At 43.2% G+C, this 21,383-nt stretch overlaps 1 long non-coding RNA gene across 1 annotated transcript in view; it reads right to left on the reverse strand.

Moving 5' to 3' along the window:
- LOC146776208 (uncharacterized) overlaps positions 1–21,383 on the reverse strand; it is a 210,124-nt gene that overhangs the window by 27,731 nt on the left and 161,010 nt on the right. Inside the window, exon 2 of the long non-coding RNA XR_014972060.1 lies at positions 10,697–10,843. This is a non-coding gene — a long non-coding RNA (uncharacterized LOC146776208). The remainder of the gene's footprint in view (positions 1–10,696; positions 10,844–21,383) is intronic.

A 21,383-nucleotide genomic window follows, 5' to 3' on the forward strand; every position in this document is an offset into this window, starting at 1 on the left:
GCTGAAACTAATTAGGGGTAAGGATTCAAGGCCCTAACCTCCACTGTGAACCACCATGCAGAACCCCCAAACACACTCAACATTAACACAGGTTAGGCTGGAAAGTGTCAAGAGTCTCTCCTCCCCCCAACTCCCTTTATAGAACATCTCTATGAGGATAACCAATGTCTTCCAAGCCAGCCACCCACATTAATGTGATTCAGTTCCTCTACTGGAAAACCTCTGATGGATGAATCCCAAACGCAGACTGATGTCTGCATAAAGTGCCGAGGCCAAGTAATTGGCTAACTCTGAACCATATCTGGCAGGTCAACATAACAGAACTGCTGCTACACATGCTAAACCTCTTCTCTGTGTGTTTGGAAAAGTTGCATACCAGCCGTCCATACTGTCCCTATGCTGTGTGTGAATACCAGCCGTCCATACTGTCCCTATGCTGTGTGTGAATACCAGCCGTCCATACTGTCCCTATGCTGTGTGTGAATACCAGCCGTCCATACTGTCCCTATGCTGTGTGTGAATACCAGCTGTCCATACTGTCCCTATGCTGTGTGTGAATACCAGCCGTCCATACTGTCCCTTTGCTGTGTGTGAATACCAGCTGTCCATACTGTCCCTTTGCTGTGTGTGAATACCAGCCGTCCATACTGTCCCTTTGCTGTGTGTGAATTAGCGAGGCTTTAAGAGACCGTTCCACTTAAAAAAAAAAGAAATCAAAATGACTGTCCTTGTCAATTTTATTTTTTATTTAGCTGCTTACAATTGTGTTTCCATTTTTTTTTAATAAAATTTCCCAAATTAAGCTTGAATATTGACGTTCAAACAGTTTGAATCAAACTTCTATGTAGGTACACCAGGAATACACTCTTGTATGTATCAAGTCCGCATCATCTAGGGCTGTAAGGGCACAGCCTGTCACCATTACACATAATTATATTAAAAAGTAACGAAGAAAGCCTTTGTGTGCAAGGATAAACGTTTCCGGTCTCTGTCCCCATTTCTCTCACAAGAGGAACCTAATAGACAAGAACTGCGCCGGGGCTTACCTGTTTGAATGAAGCTCCCCTCACGCTACATTCCACAAACAGTGCTCCAGGTTTAAATGTCCCGTCCTCGCAAGCACCAGGAGACCCCAAGCCAAGGCACCCCAAGCTCCGCTGCACAGCGCCGTCCACAGGAAGCGCAAGCACTACTTTGTGTCCCGACCCGGACCAGACCCCAGGCGGCGCGCACAATGAACCCGGACGCCTCCGCCCAGCGTGCAGTCAACCTTGCAGAAGCTCGTGCGACGTCACGGGCCTATGCTAGGTGGTGGTGGCGGCATGCGTACGCTGCAGGCAGCAGTTGCAAGCAGCAGGTGGCGGTGCGCATGCACTCGTACTTCAAACAGGGCCGCGAGCGTGGCACTGGTGGCCCATTGCAGTGGCCTTTATAATTTATTTGGGGACACTGACACTACTGTAACAGTAGTGTCAGTTTCCCCAAATAAATTATAAAGGCCGCCGCAACGGGCCACCAGTGCTGCGCGACCGCCACCCCATAAATAGTGCTGCCTGGGGCGGAAGCCCCCTCTTAGCTACGCCCCTGGAATCAGTTGAGTGAGATGGGGCGTGAGAAGATGGGATGAAATGGGAAAAGGGAGGGTGGGGAAGGGAGATGCAATGGTGACTGAAGTGCAATGGATGGAATGTAAGTGGATGGAGAGAGATGGGAGAATGGTGGGATGGAATGCAATGGGATAGGGGATGGAAAAGTAAAAGGGATGGGGTGGTCTTTGGGATGGGCTATGAGGCGAGGTGATGTGATGAGATGAGGAGAGGGTAGGTGGGGTTGGAGTTTGATCTTGTAGCGTTCGGATGGGATGGATTGAGAAGATGGTGAGGTGGGATTTGATGCAAATGGGATGGGGTGGGGTGAGATGTGAGGGAAGAAATGAGATGTGAGTAAAAGGGATGAGATGGGCATGGTGGGGGTTTGGTTTGATGGGACAGGGTAGGGTTGAGGTATAGGGTGGGACAGGAAGGAGTGGGCCAGGGTGGAATGAGGTGTGATGAGAAGGCAGGGTACAGTGCTGCATGGTAATTGTTACTTCAATGCTGCACACTGGAGAACTGAATGTCAGCCTTGGATACATGGAGAATGTGAGAAAGGACAATTGTAAGAGCACTTTTCAAAAAACTTCAAATTAGCTGGGGTAAGGCTGGTTTTGGATATTCGCGCTGAAGAGGAGAGAAAGAGATGCTTTGCTGCAGAAGACGCAGGGCCTGCACCACTAAAACATTTTAGAAATGCAGTGATCCAACCTCACGAGCGGGCGGTGGGGAGGGCAAAAGTTTAAGCATGATCAAAATTTCACAGGCACTTTTGTAAAATGCAAGGCATTTTTACAAAAGTGTTGATATTGTGATGTTTTTTGCAATCATGACATCCTGAAGGGTTTGATTTACACCTTAAACAATAAGCATGCTAAATCTATTCATCGGTTTCTATGAAATGGTAAATGCAATTCATCCCGAAAGTTTCCAACAGTCAGTTTGTGGCATTTAACCGTTTTTCTATGAAATCACATACAACCCTGTGGAGCAGGTACGCACAGACTATGGCTGGTGCTTTGAAGAGACAGCCATTGTCACTTGGTGCTGTGTATCTGTGAAAGCATGCAGAACTTCCACAGATCTGACCCAGTGATGGCTCTCTGTGATCTCACTTCCAAGCAATCACCTGCTCGCACACAATCACCTGCTCACTCGCACGCAATCACCAGGCCTCGGGTCATCTTCTGCATGCATTAGCTAGGCTGTGAAACAGTGACGGTCTGTAGCCAATCAGTTCATGGACTGTCCAGTGCATCACACGTGAAAAACTATTTCAAGATGTTATGCACCTACCACATGTTTACTGCAGAATGTGTAACGTCATGCATATGGTTGCTAGATATCACAGCTCAACACTGACACACAGGTTCACCATAAACTCATGGCAAGTTTAATTCAAGAAACTAAAGAAGCTATAAACATATCACAAACACACCCTCCTTCACCCCCACTCAGTGGAGTGTGAACATGGAAGCACATTGGAGCAACTGTGCTTATAGCAGAACTCACAAAACTTGTGTACTTTGACATTTTTTTTTTTTGCATATTTATATAGCGCAAACTCAACCCGAAGGTACTAGAGCCAAGGCCGGCTTAAGTGCTGGTGGCGCCCTGTGCGACAATGTTTGTTGGCGCCCCCACAATAACCACCTCCACCACCACAGGTATCTCTCGCTAGCACCCTTTAACATGACCAAGTCTCCATAACCACACTCTCTCAGATGCACTGAATTAGTTATAGCGCCACTCATACCAGTGTAGGGTGTCTGAGCACTTTGCATCACACACACATTACACAGAGACAATCAATCAGACGCGTGTAAATCAGTTTATAGGAAATGTTACATAAGCCAAAGGACTAAAAGTGTAGGAGTCACATCATGTCATCCATACTGATAGGCAGTATAGTTTAAGAGTGCTTGATGTGGAGAAGCACAAACTCCGAGGCGAAAATGAAACCGCATAGTTGGGAGTTTTCTTTAATAATAAGAATCGATTTCTAGCCAAATTAACCCTTTTTGCAACATTAATCACTGTTCTAATAATGTATACTTTGCAGTCTGTATGCAGTTCCAGGATGAAAGTTAATAGCTCACTATACTATATTAGGACTTTAAGTTATAAATTGCAAGTAACAAAAGGATGTCTCTTTTGAAAGCAGTAACCTGCTGATCTGTTTACATCATACGCACTCTGTAATCTACTTGGAACACATTCTTTGCAGCAGGAATATTAACCCTCTGCACTAACTTCACCTAAAGCAAAACCTCAACTATACAAAATGCTGATCTCTCGCCAGGAAGGTAATTAATCACACGAGTTATCTTGACATTTATGTGAGGCCTGGTAATTGTGGGGGAAGAAACGCTGCAGCAGGTGCTTCAAAAGCAATAATAAACGTTCACCAAACACGGCGCCCCCAGGAAGCCAGCACCTGGTGTGGTGACCTAGAGGCTCGAACTCTTGTTTCCAGCACCAAAGGCGGCAGTTTAGGCCGACCGTCGGACCACATCCGATCCTCTCCCCTTCATCTAACATCACTTACTTCTTGCGCCCGGCGTTCTCAGAAAGTGCCGAGGTCCGACCCTTCCTCTGGTCTCTGCCCTGCCTGTAGTCCACGTCCCCGAAGTGCCGCCCCAAAAATAGTGCCGCCTGGGGCGGACCGCCCCCACCGCCCCCCCCTAGCTACGCCCCTGCACTGCAATACAATACACCTGGAGAATTAGGGGTTTGAGGACCTCACGCTGAAATGCATTGCATCATTGCTGCCAGACCCTACGCAACGTGGTGCTGTACCCAAATTTAGATCCTAAGAGATATCATTAAGGTGCAGAGACTGCCAGGGGATATCATTAAGCTATCTACATTTATGTCAACAGCAGCCAGATCTTTCTGTGAGTTGACATCATTAATCCATTCGCTTCGTGCTCTCTCAAATCCTAGCTCTCTGCAATCTATTTTTGCATATACCCGGAAACGGGCCAGAAGTAAAACTGTGGTTGGTTAATGGACTCCTGACTTTTTAGCATTTGAAATGAACCCAGTGCAAAGCCCAGCTCACGAGGCTACGAATCTTGCCCCCACTTGGATAAGGTAGGACCCATCTCACCTGCCTAGAGAGGGGTGGCCCCTCTGCATTGGTGGAGGAGCGTCTCCCCAATGGCTCAGATCCAGTAGCAAAAATATAAAACGATATTTCAATATCGTTTTATTTTTAAGCTGCTGGCTGAGCCAGTGTGACAGGGAGGGGCGTGGCTGAGGCAGGGGAGGGGGAGGAGGAGTGCAAGGTGCCAGGGCCGACCGGGAACCAAAACCGGCCCTGGCAAAGTGCTCGGCAAGCCCCCCAGGGTTTGCGGTGCCGCCGAGCTCTTTGCCAGGGCCGGTTTTCGGCCGATTTTGTTACAGGGCTGGCCCTGCAAGGCCCTGTAACAAAAATGGCCCCAGGGGCCCAAATCCGGCCCCCACCCGTGCGGCGCACCGGGGGATTGCCCGGCGCCCGCTACGGCCAGTCCGGCCCTGCAAGGTGCAATACCTAAGTGCTCATGTATGTTTGGCTCGCCGCCTCAGGCTGACCAAAACACACATGCGCACTTAGGTTTCTCTAACCTGGCTGTATTGAACAGCCGGGTTAGAGAAACCCCACAGACTCCCTGACCTGAGCGGAGCATCTTTCCAGCCTGCTCAGGCCAATACTCGCGCTGCAGAGCAGCACGGGGATTGGCCTGACAGGGAGTCTGTGACATAGTCACAGCGTGTCTTCTGGGACAAGTAAGTCCCAGCACCGAGGCGTGAAGCAGGATGCGGCCGGCAGTAGGTAAGCTTAACTTTTTATTTTTATTATTATTGTAATCACTAAGCCCCCTTCCACGCTCCCTTCCCGCACCCCTCCTCTTTTTGTATGTGGCGGCCCCACTATCTCTAGAGCGTTCGGGACAAGATGTTCTAGCCCTTGATTCACTTCTTTGACAAGATTGATGCTTTACTTCTGCACGCTCAAAATGCATGGACTCTGTGGCAATTCTGTCATCTAGAATAGATTTCTGGAATGTCCTCCCTCCTTATCTACTGCAAAACACAGCAGCTAAATTGATGACAGGAGCATCACGGGGGTGCATATCTTCCTGATCCTTATATATACACAAGTTGCCTATGGGCATATCATTGCTTAACTTATAGAAGAATAAGTGCTCACAGCTCTGCTCAGAAGCCTGCGGCCGGCACCGGCGTGCCGGGTACCAAGGCAGCGCAGTCTGGAATCCACCTTATGCCTCTTTCATCGACTACCAGACACTCCCCGTCTCTTTATCTCACTCTTGCAGGTTCCTACTTTCTCCTTTTGTGACTTTTTTTTGTGTCTTTCTTTTTATCCTTCTTTCCACATGTGTTTTCTCACTTTTGCTCTCGGGAAACGGTTAATGAGGAAAAATAAATAAGCTGTCCGCAACCTGAAGAAAAAGTTACCGGCAATATCTTAGTCCACAGTCCCCGGGTCCTACAAAATAATAAAATGTATGATATAAGGGTACAGGGTAGGGATCTACAGATCCATCACCAGTCCCAATGCACCGCCCCTGGAGAATCGATGTAGATACGCAGATCCATGGCAGGGATTTGGGTGCCCAAATCCACGCCACGCATGGCCTGCAGGTAGGCTGCCCACGGAGTGTTGAGTGCAGAGCATTGCCAAGCCAAAGGCCATGCACGGCCAGGGGTCAGGGGCACATGGGAGGTTGGGCTCGGGGCCTGGCCATGCACTGCTTGTATCCTCACCTATTACACCACTCATGACATTTTCTTTTTTTTAAGTTTGAGTTTATTAAAGAGTAACAAAGAAAACGAGATACAGCAATATAACCATATAATGAAGCCTTAATTAACACAGAGGTAAAAAGATAAGAATAAGGGCACATAATAATATTTGTATCACATTGTATACAAAGCTAAAATGAATCATATAAAACAATAAGAAAACGGGGTGGGGAGAGTAAGTAAAAAGGAATGCAATAAATGAGAAACAATTGAAGGTAAGAAACATACTATGCAAAAATATTTAGCCATGTAAGCATAACAATAAATGAGATTAAAAAACAAACAGAATAACGGAACAGTCAATAATAAAAGACTAACTAATCATCTAGATTAAGAGGCAATGGGGAAAATTAAGGTGGTTTTCGTACATCATCTGAACTATTTTTAGAAGCAGCGTTAAAAGAGGCAGATAGGGATAAATAAGTTGTTAAAGGGAGCCATAAAAGATCCCTTTTGATTGCAAGGAATATGGGGGAGACATAGTTAGTATCCAGCCGGTGATGAAAACAGACTGCATTCCACCAGGATTTAAAATTTACTTTATCAGCTTGCTTCCAATTAGAGGTTATTAAATGGAAAGCGATAGCTAACAATAAATCTCAAAGCTTAAAACTTAGAGGAGAATGAGACCATTGGGGGGATAGAGTACCTAAAAAGATGTGTGTATAAGAAAAAGGGAGCAAAACTCTAAAAAAGTAGGACATGGGCAGGACCAACAAGTGGAGGGTGTATTTGATGAAAAAGAGGGCAAAAGCAGCGGGGAAAATAATACTCGATGATAAATGAAAAAAGGGGTTGTGTGGTGTTTGCAGCCCTGGAGGTTTCATGGATTTTAGACCATATTTTGTCCAAAGTAAGAGTTGGCCATTCTTGTGAAAAATCTTTTTCCCAAGCTAATTCAACTTTTGTTTTGTATCTGTCCAGAGGAGATTGCATTGATTTGTATATAGTGGATGCTGAGGGAGAATTGTCTAAGACTTGCAATAAGTTTTTGTACAAACTAGGAACATCATGAGATTTAGGAAGATTTTTAAGATATTGGATGAGTGAAAGATGAAGAAGATTATATTGTGATCTAGAGGAGGAAGGTAGAGAAAATTGAACTTGGAAATCAGAGAAAGTAAGGGGTTGTTTATTAGATAAAAGCTGGGATATCCAGCTTAAACCTCTAGAGTGCCAAGATTTCTAGTATATAGAACGGTTATGAATTCGTAATAATGTATTATGCCAAATAGGTTGCTGATGTAGGGAGTTATAAGAGGGATATGACGAGGAGAGTGCAGGGGTCAAAAGTTTGCGGGAATGGGAAATGATAGGAGAACGCAGAGAGGCAGTGTTGGAAGTGAAACTTAAAATTTCTTGAAAATCAGAAGGAGCAATAAAAAAGTTTTCTATTTTTAACCAAAGGGGAGGATATAAAGGAAGATCTGTAGATCACCATCTGACCATTTGTTTTAATGAAAAAGCAGAGTGATACGTTTTAAAATCGGGAAACCAAAGACCACCATTAGGTCTGTCTTTTTTCAAGGAGGACAAAGCTATTCGAGAGCGCTTACCTTTCCACAAGAATTTTACTAAAGTTGAATACAATTTTTTTAAATAATACTCAGGGATGTGAATAGGGATCATGGAGAGGGTATATAATATAAGAGGAGATAGCATCATCTTAATGGAATCCAAACAACCCCACCAGGAGATGCCAACGCGTGATGGAATCATTACATTTTTTAATAAATATTCCAAATTTAACTTCAACATCTCAGATAATAAAGGAGCAAACCATAGACCGAGATATTTGATTTTTAGAGGTTTCCAAGAAAACCCGGAATGATCAAACAGATGTTTTTGGCACAGAACAATTAAAGGTAAAACGTAACATTTGTTTACATTAAGGCGATAACCCGAAACGCTAGAGAAGGAGTACACCTGTTGAAGAAAAGGAGGAAGGGAAGATTCGGGATTTGAACAATATAAAAGAATGTCGTCTGCATAAACTGACATTTTAACTTGATGGGGACCAAAATGAAATCCAGTAATATGGTCATCCTGTCTAATTTTAGTTAAAAAGGGTTCCAAAGCAATAACAAATAGTAGAGGGGATAAGGGGGCATCCTTGTCGTACTCGTCTATGCAATGAAAAATAATCAGAAGTCATACCATTGACAAAAATTGAGGCTTGGGGACCAGAGTACAATAAAGAAATCAAAGTAATTTATTTAGAAGAAAAACCGCCCCATTTTAAGGCATGAAACATAAAATCCCAAACAATTCTATCAAATGCCTTCTCAGCGTCTAAGCAAATCGCGGCAAGAGTGATCCAAAGAAGAGGCTTTACTTAAAACATTGAAGAGAACTCATGAGTTATCAGAAGCAAGTTGTCCCTTCACGAAACCTGATTGTTCCGGGCCAATAAGATTAGGAAGAATAGGATCCATACGGGGGGCCAGAATCTTTGCAAATATTTTACAATCTGTATTGACCAAGGAAATCGGTTGGTAGTTCTTGCAAAGGGAATGATCTTTATCCTCTTAGAAATCAAGCAAATCAGTGCTTCTTGAAAAGTGCCTCGAGAAGAACCATTGTCAAAGAAAGATTAAAATAAAAGTAAAAGATTTGACAAAAGTATGCTTGCAAAAGAATTATAAAATTCAATGGTAAAACCATCGGGGCCAGGAGCTTTCCCTCGACGCAAAATCGATACAGCGTGGGAAATATCCGCCAAACAAATATCAGCTTCCAAGGATTCAAAATCAATGTGGCTGGATGGAGGGGAGGAATGGATTGGAAGTAAGAAAGAAGATCAGACTGACCTGGCGGGTTTTCAGGAGTGTATAAATTCTTATAAACGGAGACAAATTCGTTCAAAATATCCCTATCTTTGAATATAGGGATACCAGCAGGATCTTGCAAAGATTCTATTTTTTTTCTTTCTTTTCTGACTTTTAAATAGTTTGCTAATAGTTTACCCATTTTATTCTGGCCTTTTCAATGGAAAATTAGAGGCAGCATCAGTAGAGAGTCTGCTAAGGGTAAGTTTAGCGTCAATAAGATTTTTCAGGGAGGATTCATCATTTGAGTGATAGTATGTATATTTTAATTGTTTAATTATATTGAGTAATTGAGAGGATTGGGCTTCTATGGATTTCTTCTTTTGTGAAACAAAATAATAATAAAACCTCTGGCAGCAGCCTTAAAAGAGTCCCAAACCATAACAAAGGGGGAGTCAGGGGTACTGTTGATAGCAAAGAACTCAGAGGCGAAGGAGTTAAACTTTTGACAACAATTTGGATCATGGAGAAGGGAATTATTAAAACGCCAACGGCCTGGGTAAGGGGAAAAAGGGATAAGGTCAATGTCTACAAGGACAGGGGCATGGTCTGAGTTTAAAATAGAACCAATTTCAGAGTGAATGGCATGTTTGGCTAGGGACTTACTCAGGAAAAGATAATCAATACGGGATTGGGAATGATGTGGGGCTGAATAAATCTGTACTCTCTAAGGTCTGGATGGCTAAGTATCCAAATGGCCACCAAAGCTTTATGACGAATAGTTAAAGTAAACTGTAAATGTATTTTAGATGGACAAAACTTAATTCTAGAATGTCTATCTAGTATGGGGTCGAGGATTTGGTTACAATCACCGCCATATATAATGTAATCATCATTATAAGCAAGTAATTTGTCAGATACATTAGTCCAAAAAACCTTATCAACCATGGTAGGGGCATATACATTAAAAATAGTTAGAGGAATCTTATCTATAAGAAGTTTAACAATAAGCCAACGACCTTCCGCATCATTTTCTTGATGAACAATTTTTTGTGACATAAAATCAAAACGTAATTTTTTTTTACCTAAGGCTGGAGAGTTAAACACGTGTCCCACCCAGCATCTTTTCAGTTTTGAAGCTTCACCTTCAGAAATATGAGACTCTTGGAGTAAATCAATATCAGTTTTTAACTTAGCTAGGTGAGATAACACCTGTTGCTTTTTGATAGGGTTACTTAGTCCTTTAATGTTCCAAGTTGTAACCCGAAATGTAACTCAGTGAGAAAGGAGTGAACAAGTTTCATGCTTACAAGAACAAGAATTGAAAAGGATTGAGAGAGATATAGAGAAAGAAGAAAAGAGAAATAGAGCAATTGTTGTAGAAAGTAAAACAAAGGAAATGAAAGGGATAAATAAAGAAGATAAAAGAGAAAAAGAGAAAGTGATAAAGAACCCATGGAAAAAGCAAAAGGGAAAAGAAGACTATAGAGTACAAATCATACATGAGACGACTCAAGAACACACCTACAGATACAAACGAAATGGGGAATGACTACGCCAAAGATGATGACGTCAGCAGCGAAACTCCACCGACAATCCAGACGGAGTACATCAAAGACTTCAACGTAACAGGGAGAACAAATAAGGAATGCAATTGACGGAATAATACACCTGTATATAAAAGAAAGAAAAGTTAATAAAAGAAGAAGCAATAACATTGGGAAGAAGAAGGTAAGAAAAATATATAAAGCAAAACACAATACATTAAAGCATTACGAAAATATAAACAAAACTACATTCAATGTTTAGGCAAGACAAGGGAACAAGTACATAACATGAGGCAAATATAATAATCATGCAGGTTTTCAAGTGTCCATACATCAGCTCCGTGAAGACGAACAAATTCTTGCAGCGCCGCTGGATTTTCAAATGTTGTAATCTTTTCCTTATAAGTAACCTTCAAAAGGCAGGGATGTAGAACGACCAAATCTCGCGTTAATAGCACGTAGTTGAGGACGAAGATCAAGAAACTTCTTCTGATGATCTGCTGTGACTTTAGTAACATCTTGAGTAAGAAATAGAAGATGACCTTCCCCAAAAAATTGTTTTTTAGATTTGACGGCTGACAGGACTTGAAGGAGATCTGTGTAATGCAGAAAAAGCATGATGACACCGCACGGTTTCACCAGGGCTGGACTGGGAACCAAAACCGGCCCTGGCAAAGTGCTCGGCAGGCCCCCCGGGGGTTGGGGGTGCCGCCGAGCTCTTTGCCAGGGCCGGTTTTCGGCCGATTGTGTTTCAGGGCCGATTTTGCAGCTATGCTGCAAAAACGGCCCTGTAACAAAAACGGCCCCCAGGAGCCCAAAACCGGCCCCAACCCGTGCGGCACACCGGGGGATTGCCCGGTGCCCGCTATGGCCAGTCCGGCCCTGGGTTTCACAGAGGGTTGAGGACCGAGTCTATGAGCCCTTTGAATATTAAGAGAAGGAGTAGCAGGTAAGTTCAAGAGCTTAGGTAAAAATGACAGAAAAAAGACAGTTGGGTTGGAGCCCTCAACATTTTCAGGGAGACCATGAAGCCTGAGATTATTCCTGCGATTTTGGTTCTCCAAATCCGCCGCTTGTTTTTTGAGTAGGGATACTTCAGATTCTAGAGAAGAAATGTGGGAGCAAGAAGATTGGAGGGATTCTGCTGTTTGTTCCACAATGAGCACTAGCGAGTCCAGTGAAGACCATTTGTCCTGAAGAAACTGTAGAGTTTTTTAGTGTCCTCTACGAAAGATTTCAGTGCCCGAACGTCTGCAAGGATTAAATCTATGGAGGCAGAGGAAGAGTTCACTGGAGAAGGGGGGTGCTTTTTTGGACGTTTAGTAGATATTGGAGGTAGTTTGCTTGCAAGTTGCATTTTAGGAATGATGCCTGAAGTCTGATCAGGTTTGTGAGGCGAGGGATCATCCATTTCATTAAAATTAGAATTAGAGTCTGAGTCTGAACACGTAGCCACTTTAGTGGAAGCAGATAGCAAAATACATGTCCAGGAGACCCCATAAATGCTTCAAACATAATATAGTGCTGAATGGAGTGACCCTAGAGCGTGTCTCTAATTTTGTTTATCTGTGGGTAACCATTGATTCAAAACTTTCATGGAACCCACAGATAAAGAAATCAAAATCTATCTTGCTGCAAAAATCAGCACCAGTCATAAAGAAACAATAAGTGACTATGACAAAGGCAGTTACTCCAGCCCTGGAAGTTTATAAGTCCAGAGCCCAAACCGCTGCTCTGTATGGTTCAGAGCTGTGGGGGAAAACAAGGTTTTAAAAAGGTTTATGGCCCTTCCCCAAAACACCCCCGTGATCCCTAAAATGTATGACCTGGGTATAAAACAACTCAAGGTGATCTGGATGACCCTGTCATACTGGGTTAGAATCTGGACCACTGAGGAACTAGAAACATATCGACAAACATTGAGTGAACTACTGACACTTGATATTTATGTTACTTTCCCCTGGTTGGCTCACATCTGTGAGTGGCTTCTTGACTTAGGCTTGAGCAGATTCTGGGAAAATCCAAGTCTGCTGACGCCTGACTCAAAGCGGGAAATGAAGACCGTTTACTGGAATTTTATTTGGCACAGCGTCACTTTAAATAGTACATCAGGAACTCTTACAACTCAATTCCTGATGTTTGAAACAACTCCTTATAAAGGCTTTCACATCAAAATGGGGAATGCAACAGGATGGGGACAAAGATTGTAAGTGCATGTTATGCCATTTAGGAGTCAAGGAGGATATCGCACATGTCCTATTCTTCTGCCCTGCATATGTAAATGCCAGAAGAAAATGGATAAAACCTTTGGGCAGAAGTTTGAATGTTAGAAAACACATTGATATGTTGCGTATACTAAAAACTGATTCCTCTAAACTCATTGTGTTTGGCGTCAGCAGTTTCTTACTGGCCACTAACTTCATAAGGAGAAAGAAAGGGCATAAATTCTAAAATAAAAATATACCGTTTTGACAGGGGTTGATCCTTGCATTAGTGTCCAGGTACTAGGATGTGTATCACAAAATGTGAACTCTTGGAAGTAAAATGTATTGAGTTTTAATTAGAATGTATTCTTGGATATCATCGAATACATTTTAGTATTTTTTGATTGTGTATTTTTAAAGAAGCCCCTATAAATTTGCACTTTGCACTTTATGGAACATATCGCTAAAAATTGTAAATAGGGAACAAAGTCTCTGTGACAAAATCAATTGAAGACTTCCAACTGTGTAAATATAGTGTACCATCACAAAATTATGTTGGTGCTGACTGTAAATAATAAGAGGATTAATGTACTGTATGTGTTTTTAGCAATGTTTTATAGTATTTTAATTATGCTTTGATGATTCTGTGAATCAAATAAAGTTCTTTGAATTTGATAGCTTAGTGTTCCGCAGTCTCCCCATTAAAATATGAGGGAGTCTAGTGAAAAATAAACCGAACTCTTGAGGGACAAGATCCAAAAGCTTGTAATTTGAGAGAGCCTCCTTTAAGGGAAAATAATTTAGCTCACAGAAGCCATGAAACTGCAAGGTCAAAGGAAGTGATGATATTTAAAAATAGATATTCACCTCATAAAAAAGAAGAACTCAAGGGGAGCACAAAATGGTGGTTGTTCATAGAGAAGACAAACCGTAATTCACGCATACCATGAGGAACATTGAAGGCAGATTTGCTTCATTAGAGAAGGAATCTCAAAGTTTGTATACAAAATAAAAGACAACAGAGTCTTAGGAGAAGAGAACTGATTCAGGAGGAATCATCTTGAAGTACGTTGGGCGCAGTGAGGGAAAAACAAAATGGTGGTCGTAAGTCATACGAACCGAGTTGCGCTGTCAGAAGTTGCCAAAAATCCGTAAAGCGGCATTTAAGGGTGTGAAGAAGCTCACCGATATATGTAGGAAAGCTATCCAGCAAGCAATATAAAAAATAGAAAGTGTTTCTCTTCATCAGGACACACGGTGGTCGGAAAGATAAAAAACAAAATGGTGGCTGTTATTTAGGCAAGGCCGAGTTGCGTCGTCAAAGATGCCAAAAAGACGATGTAGGCAACATTTAGAGATGTCAGAAGGCTCACCGGATTGACAAAAGATGATGTCTGATGTCAAAAAGTGAAGCACTTCTCCCTCAGGGCGAAAGACATCGGGTGATGGTAGCGGAGCTCCGAGCTATGCGGCCATCTTGATTGGCACGTAAGTCACGCCCCTTACTCATGACATTTTCAATGACTGCATTTATAACATTCCTAATGACATGAAATTACATCATTGATAACAACACTGTGCATAGCAATGGTGCTAGTTATAGTTACTTTAGGGCACGAAGTATAGTTACTTGAGATAATTATAACTGGTGAATTTCCGTGGATTTTCAATTTTGTTAGTTTTAAAAGTTATTAACAAGACTTTGTTTTTTTCAATATATATATATACATAGTTACCATTCCACGTGCATTCACGCACAGACGAGGATACGGACAAATTGATTTGCTGGTGCCCAGTGAAAAGTTTATTTCAGTACAGTGTTAGTCCATGACGTATTTCAGCCACTTCTGCGTGTGTGTATATATATATATATTAACTAAAAAAAACATAGGTTTCAGGGGTGTTATAGTTAGCTGGACTTTTCACTTGTACAAAACCATTGAAATTCCCCCGTTATAGTTAGTTCAGCTAACTAGAACTCGCGCGACCGCAATGCACTGCTGATGACGTCACATGTTACATCACTCATGACATGGTCAGTGACATCACTCATGACATCACTGATGACATCTCAAATGACATCACTGATGACATCACTGATGACATCATCCAGTGAATGTGTGCTTTTCTGAAAATTAAATATGTTTTATATATGTATATCTCAAGGTCAATGGAAGACTAAATGGGTATATAAGTGTCTAAATGGATGATTTGTTTTTGAAAAATTGATTGTGTAACTGACTGATTAAGTGTATCATAGTGAATACATGGCTTAGTGAGTAATGTTTAAATATGTAAATATCTGTATCAGTCTCTCACTTTGTGTATAAGTGGCTGCATGGGTTGGTGAGTAGCTACATGGGTGTCTATATAGGTTATTAGTTGGTTTTTTGAGTATCAGTCTGAGTGTCTGCATGGTTCGGTGGGGGGTATTACGTAGTGCATAGGTGCATGAATGAGTGACTCACTGTTTGTATGTGTTGAAGACAGCATGTGTGCAGGACTGTATGGGTGGATGAGTGTGTGTATGGGTGTGTTAGTGAGTGAATGACTGTCTCAATAGTGTCTTTATGAGTAACTACATATGTTTTAAACTAGTATATGTGACTATTGGTGTATATAAGTGAGTATATGTGAGAGTGAGAGATTGAAAGAGTTCCTGTATGAATAAGTATGTGTTTCTATAAGTGATTGTTTAAAAGACTAAGTATGTGTAAGTTGCCGTAGAAGTAAGTGTGGTGGTGTGTGTATAACTGTATATGCAAGTAAATGTATGTTTGATTCTTTATCAGCATGAGTGACTATGTGTGTGAGTAACTCTATGGATGAGTGGCATTGTGTAACAGGATGTATAGGTGTATGAGTACATATGTGAGTACATGTATGAGTGACTGTATAGGACTGTTGGTGAATGAGTGGATGTGTATGTGGATCTTAGAATTACTGAAGAGGTTGTTGTAACTGGTATTGGTATGTCCATTGTTTTGAAAATGTTAGTCTCTATTTTTGAATGTGTGTATCAAAGGTTATATTAGGGTGAGAGGAGGTCTGCCACACTATCACAAGGATGATGTCATCAGTGATGTCATCAGTGATGTCATTTGAGATGTCATCAGTGATGTCATGAGTGATGTCACTGACCATGTCATGAGTGATGTAATATGTGACGTCATCAGCAGTGCATTGCGGGCGCGCGAGTTATAGTTAGCTGAACTAACTATAACGGGGGAATTTCAATGGTTTTGTACAAGTGAAAAGTCCAGCTAACTATAACACCCCTGAAACCTATGGTTTTTTCAGTTAATTTCTGAGGTTTTTTAAATGCTAATTCCTAACTATAACGTGCCTGAAACCTATGGTTTTTTCTGTGAATTTCAAAGGTTTTTTAAATGCTAATTTCTAACTATGCCTACAGAGATAGGACATGTGAAGAAAGAAGAAAAAATGCACAGAAAGAAAAAAAAGAAGTGCAGAAAGAAGCAACAGAAGTCCTCAAAGACGAAGAAAAGTGCAGGAAGAAGGATAACGTGCAGAAAGAACAAAAAGAAGAGCAGAAAGAAGCCTTGTTGCAAAATCATCCTGTACCCTCAACTTTTTCAGACGGATACTGGTGGTAACTGAGTCTGACTAACCAGTCCTAGAGCCAGTGCTATGTTAAAAGACACTTAGAATACAGTGAAAACACCTACATACACTAGGGAACATTATGTGTTGGGGTCCCCCTGTGATTAGCATGACCTCCTCTGTAGGCCCCTAGTATATAATAGGGCAGGGGGATTACAACTACCTCTTAAAACAGGCCACAGGGCGTTTTTGCACATGTTAACTCAGGCCCCGTCCCCTCCCTTCACCACTGTGTAAACACGCCCTGTGTCCGTTTTTAGTTGGGAGATTACGTTCATTTGAATCCTGAGGGTCCCTAGGGTCCAACTAGCCCACTAGGTACCTCCAGTAAGTGCCACAGAGCTGCGTTGCAGAGAGGTGTAAAAAGTGGCACGGCCTGGACCACCTCTCTGCAATGCAGCTCAGTGGCGCTTACTGGAAGCACTTGGTGGGCTAGTCAGCCCCCAGGGGCCCTCAGTATTGAAGGGAAATTATATCACCAATTTAAAACGTGCCATAGTGCGTGTTTGCACACGTCACCTCAGGCCCCGTCCCCTCCCTTCACCACTGTGTAAACGCGCCCTGTGGCTATTCTAATTTGAGAGATTAAGTCCCCTTGAATCCTAAGGGTCCCTAGGGTCAAACTAGACCACTAGGTACCTCCAGTAAGCGCCACAGAGCTGCGTTGCAGAGAGGTGTAAAAAGGGGCTTGGCCTCAGAACACCTGTCTACAGCGCAGCTCCCTGGCGCATACTGGAGATGCCTGTTGGGCTAGTTGGCCCTCAGGGACCCTCAGTATTGAAGAGGAATTAATTCCCCAACTTACAACTCGCCAGGGGGCGCGTTTGCAGAGTGCTGCAAGGAGGGGGCGTGGCCTCCGGCACGATGCCAGTCTTTTATTAATTTTAATTTTTTAAGAAGGGGGGCTGTGTGGTTCCCCTTCTTATTCTAATTTATTGGCCCTGATGACCCCATCCCCCAGGGCCTCTCTCCTAATTATATTTTTTTGACCCCAATCCCCAGGGCCGGCCACTGTTTTTTATTATTTTAAAAAAATATATATTTATAGACACACCTAGGACATGCTGGACAAACCGTACGTACCTATCACCATGACGATTTGCGTGATATTCATTAAAAGGCGACTATGCATACAATGAATCCACGTGGAATGTATTTACACCACTAGTGAAGCTCTGACATGTCTGATGCCCTACCGTGCCTAATCCCGGTAGACACCCTTGTCGTTTATTTATACAAACATGGGTAGCTATTGACGGGCACATTTAATACACATGCACACCAAGCCTTTCAAAGGGGATTCGACAAAAATTCGACCAAAACTATGCAAGAAACCCCCCTCACGGTTAATAAAACACACATCCACTGCCAGATGTGTAATACTTTTTATTTTACTCTCTGGAAAGGGGACGAACATCACTTGAGAGTCACAGCACGCTCCTGGCAGAGCCCAATGCTGTGTTACACCCACCATTGCCTGCTGAGTGCCACACACCTCTGTGTTGTATTCCACTAGCTAGTGCATATGCTATGACACTCTCTAGCCCATGTGCACTGTAACACCACCCCGTGAATATGTCATGCCACACTTGTCTTCGCACGGGTTATATTGCCCCATCTAACGTGCCTTCCTCGATGCCTATGTTATAACGCACAGTGCTATGCCATACATATTACAATCTGGGATCCATATCTTTGTCACAGTGCATATGCAACGTTACACTCCCCAGCACATATTTTATATTACAACTTTAGAGACTAGTTAGGTTACACAACACTGCCCTGTGCATATTACACTCCAAGGCGCATATCGCATAGCACGCGCTAGTGCCTGTACTATCTCGCGCTCTCCAATGAATCTGTCATTGCGCACAATGTATTGCATATTATATTTCACGCCCGGTTCATCTTATATCACACTTTTTGGTGCATAGTTTATACCATACACTATATCTAGTTTTCATTTTCAATCGTGCTCTCAGGACTATGTTCTATATAACACTGTGTTCACCTACCCTTTTCACGGGCATTACATTTTGCAATAGGGGGTGGAGGGCCAGGGGGTGTTTCTGCCAAGTGAGCCCGGAGTCACGGTCACAAACGTCCTCTTCTTCCTGAATAAAAGTGAGATTATGCTGCATACTTGTTCATATTTTAAGTAGTTCGCACAGACACACGTTTTAAAAACAATAAAGCTTCTAATACACGCCTTCTCTGAACAGTTAGCTTGCTGCCCCATCCCCCTCCTCCCTATCCTCTGTTGTGTGAATCCATGGACTAGCCTCCTCCATCCTGCCATGCATGGTCTGATGTGCTGCCACTGCCCTCAATTTAGTATGATGTACCAGTCCACTCCTCCTGCCCTCCATTGCCCAATTCTATGCCCCATCATTGACCTCCTGCTTAAACTCTGTGCTTAGCTTGCTGCCCCTATTCTCCTTCCCCCTGTCCTCCGATGTCTTTGTGCATGCCCCTGCTCCATCCTTTTTGCCCACCATGTTCCATGGACCTGCCACTCCTATCTACTCTGAGTGTTTTGTTGAGCTGCCACTCCCCTACCACCTGCCTAGCATTGTCAGATGACTGTAACCTGTCCCTGCCACCTCCACCCTGCCTGTCCACATGCCATGCCCCTATCCTCTTCCTCCTGTCCTACATGGTCCATTGTACTGCCACACCCTTCTGCCCTCCCTGGTCTGTTGTGTTGCAACTGCTCCTCCTGCCTGCCCCGTGCGGTCTGTTGTGAGGCCCCTTCCCCTGAAATTTCTTGTCTGTGCACAGGTCCTGACCCTCCCTTCTATCCTCCATCGTCCTTTGTGCATGCCCCTGCACCCTCCTTCTTGCCCATCATAGCCATTGTGCTGCCACTAACCCTCCCACTTGCCTTGCATGGTCTTCTGTGCTGCCATGGCCCCTCCCACCTTCCCTGTGTGGTCAGTTAGCTGCCCCTGACCCCCTCCCACCTTCCCTCCATGGTCTGTGTGTATGCCATCACGGTCTCACTGTTGCTCTTCATGGTGTGTCTTGCTTCTAGTGCCCATCCTGCCTGACCTCCATGGCTATCTTGCTGCTCCTGCCCTGCCCCCTTGCCTCCAGCCCTCTGTTTACATGTGCAGACCCCGACTCCCTCCCTCCTGGCTTGTCTGTTCCATTGTAATGCCCCTGATCCGTCCCTCCTGCCCTTTATGGTCTGTTATGCTGCAGCTTTCTCTCCTGTCTGTCCATTATGGTCAGCTAGCTAACATTGCCTCTTGCCCCTCTGTTCTCTGTTGTCCAAGTGCATGGTCCTGTCCCCTCCCTCTTGCTTTCTATGGATTGTTGTGCTGCACTCCCGTCCCGCATGCCCTGTGTGGTGTATTGTGCTGCTGCAAACCCTGATGCCTGCCCTGCAGGGTCAGTTTGGTGCACCTCTCCATGTCCCTCCTGTCCTCTGTTATCCAAGTCCATGTCCCTACCCCATTTCCTTCCATGATCCAATGTACCATACTTGCGAACATTTTGAACTTGGTAAGAGGGAGATTTTGAAAAAAAACTGGGGTATTGATTTTCCCCTTTGAGTTACATTGAAAATGAGGAGATTGTAGACAGGAGACAGATCAAATAAAGCCCATTTGAGCTTAAAAACATTGTACGTTTCCTGGCTGAATCGGGTCTGTTGGCATGTATGGTTGTACTACCATTGCCTCTTCCTTCTGCCCACAATGGTCTATTACATTGCCACAGCCTCTCTTGCAAGTCCTGTATTGTTGGTTTGTTGCCCCTGCCCCCCTTTCCACTGCCCTCCATAGTCTGTTGTGCTGCCACGGCCCTTTCTGCCTGCTCAGTGTGGTTAAATTGTTGCCTTTGCACCCTCCTACCTGCCTTCAATTTTCAGAGTCCGTGCCCCTGGCCTCTTTGCTAACATTCTATATTTATTACAAAAGTGTGGAACGCCTAACGACATCTTGATGTAATCAAAACTGTAATACCTAGAGCATTTCCTGTAATACCTAGGACATATTTTCTGAGTTTTCTGAGTTTTCAAATAGCTACAAAGCACTTTTAAATTATTTGTTATCTTTATGTTTTTTTATCCAGTTGACCACTTGATTAAATGTTGCACTTAGGGGAGAGGATGTGGTGTTACTTCCAGAACTGCAGACTTTGCAACTGGGGAACCAGGTTGGAGTTTCTGCTTCAGCTCGACATTCTGTGATTCTGGTCAAATTACTTAGTCTTCCCATGTCTACAACCAAAATGAATTTGTTCTTGTGTGATGTAACCAATGCTCATGTAAAGCACTCCAATACCTGACAAGTCTGCACTATATAACACTGCAAAAACACAAAATAATAAGTGTTTTGCACACTTCTGTCATTGGGCTATATTTGGGCTACATCTGGGTGATTGTGGGCTACATTTGGGCTCTTTTGTCTCCGGTGGCCATCTTGGGAGATTTATTTGTTATGAAGTTTCCTAATTTCCTCATGTACTGCAGTCTCCTCAGTAGGAAATGCTTTCAGTTTTTTACTTTGATTCCATCATGAGGGTATTCAGATATTTCACACATTTGCCATAAATTCTGAATGTTAGCACTCTAGTTGCTCATTAGATCACTGTAGTAAAACTACTGTTCACCATGGAAGTCTGCTCCTGGTATTAAAAGGGCATGTTTCAGTCTGCATGTCAGAATTTTTTAATGAAATAGAAGAGGATTTGAGAAGTCACTCAAAATGTGCCCTCATTTTCTTTCTTCAGCATTAATCATAATTTCTATGGCAAAATGAACCCCCTCATTGTGTTCCTTTTTAAATTAAATGTTTTAAGTGTTACCAGTTTATTCCAATCAAGATGGCT

Source organism: Triturus cristatus, chromosome 12 (assembly GCF_964204655.1).
Source record: "Triturus cristatus chromosome 12, aTriCri1.1, whole genome shotgun sequence".
NCBI lineage: Eukaryota > Metazoa > Chordata > Amphibia > Caudata > Salamandridae > Triturus > Triturus cristatus.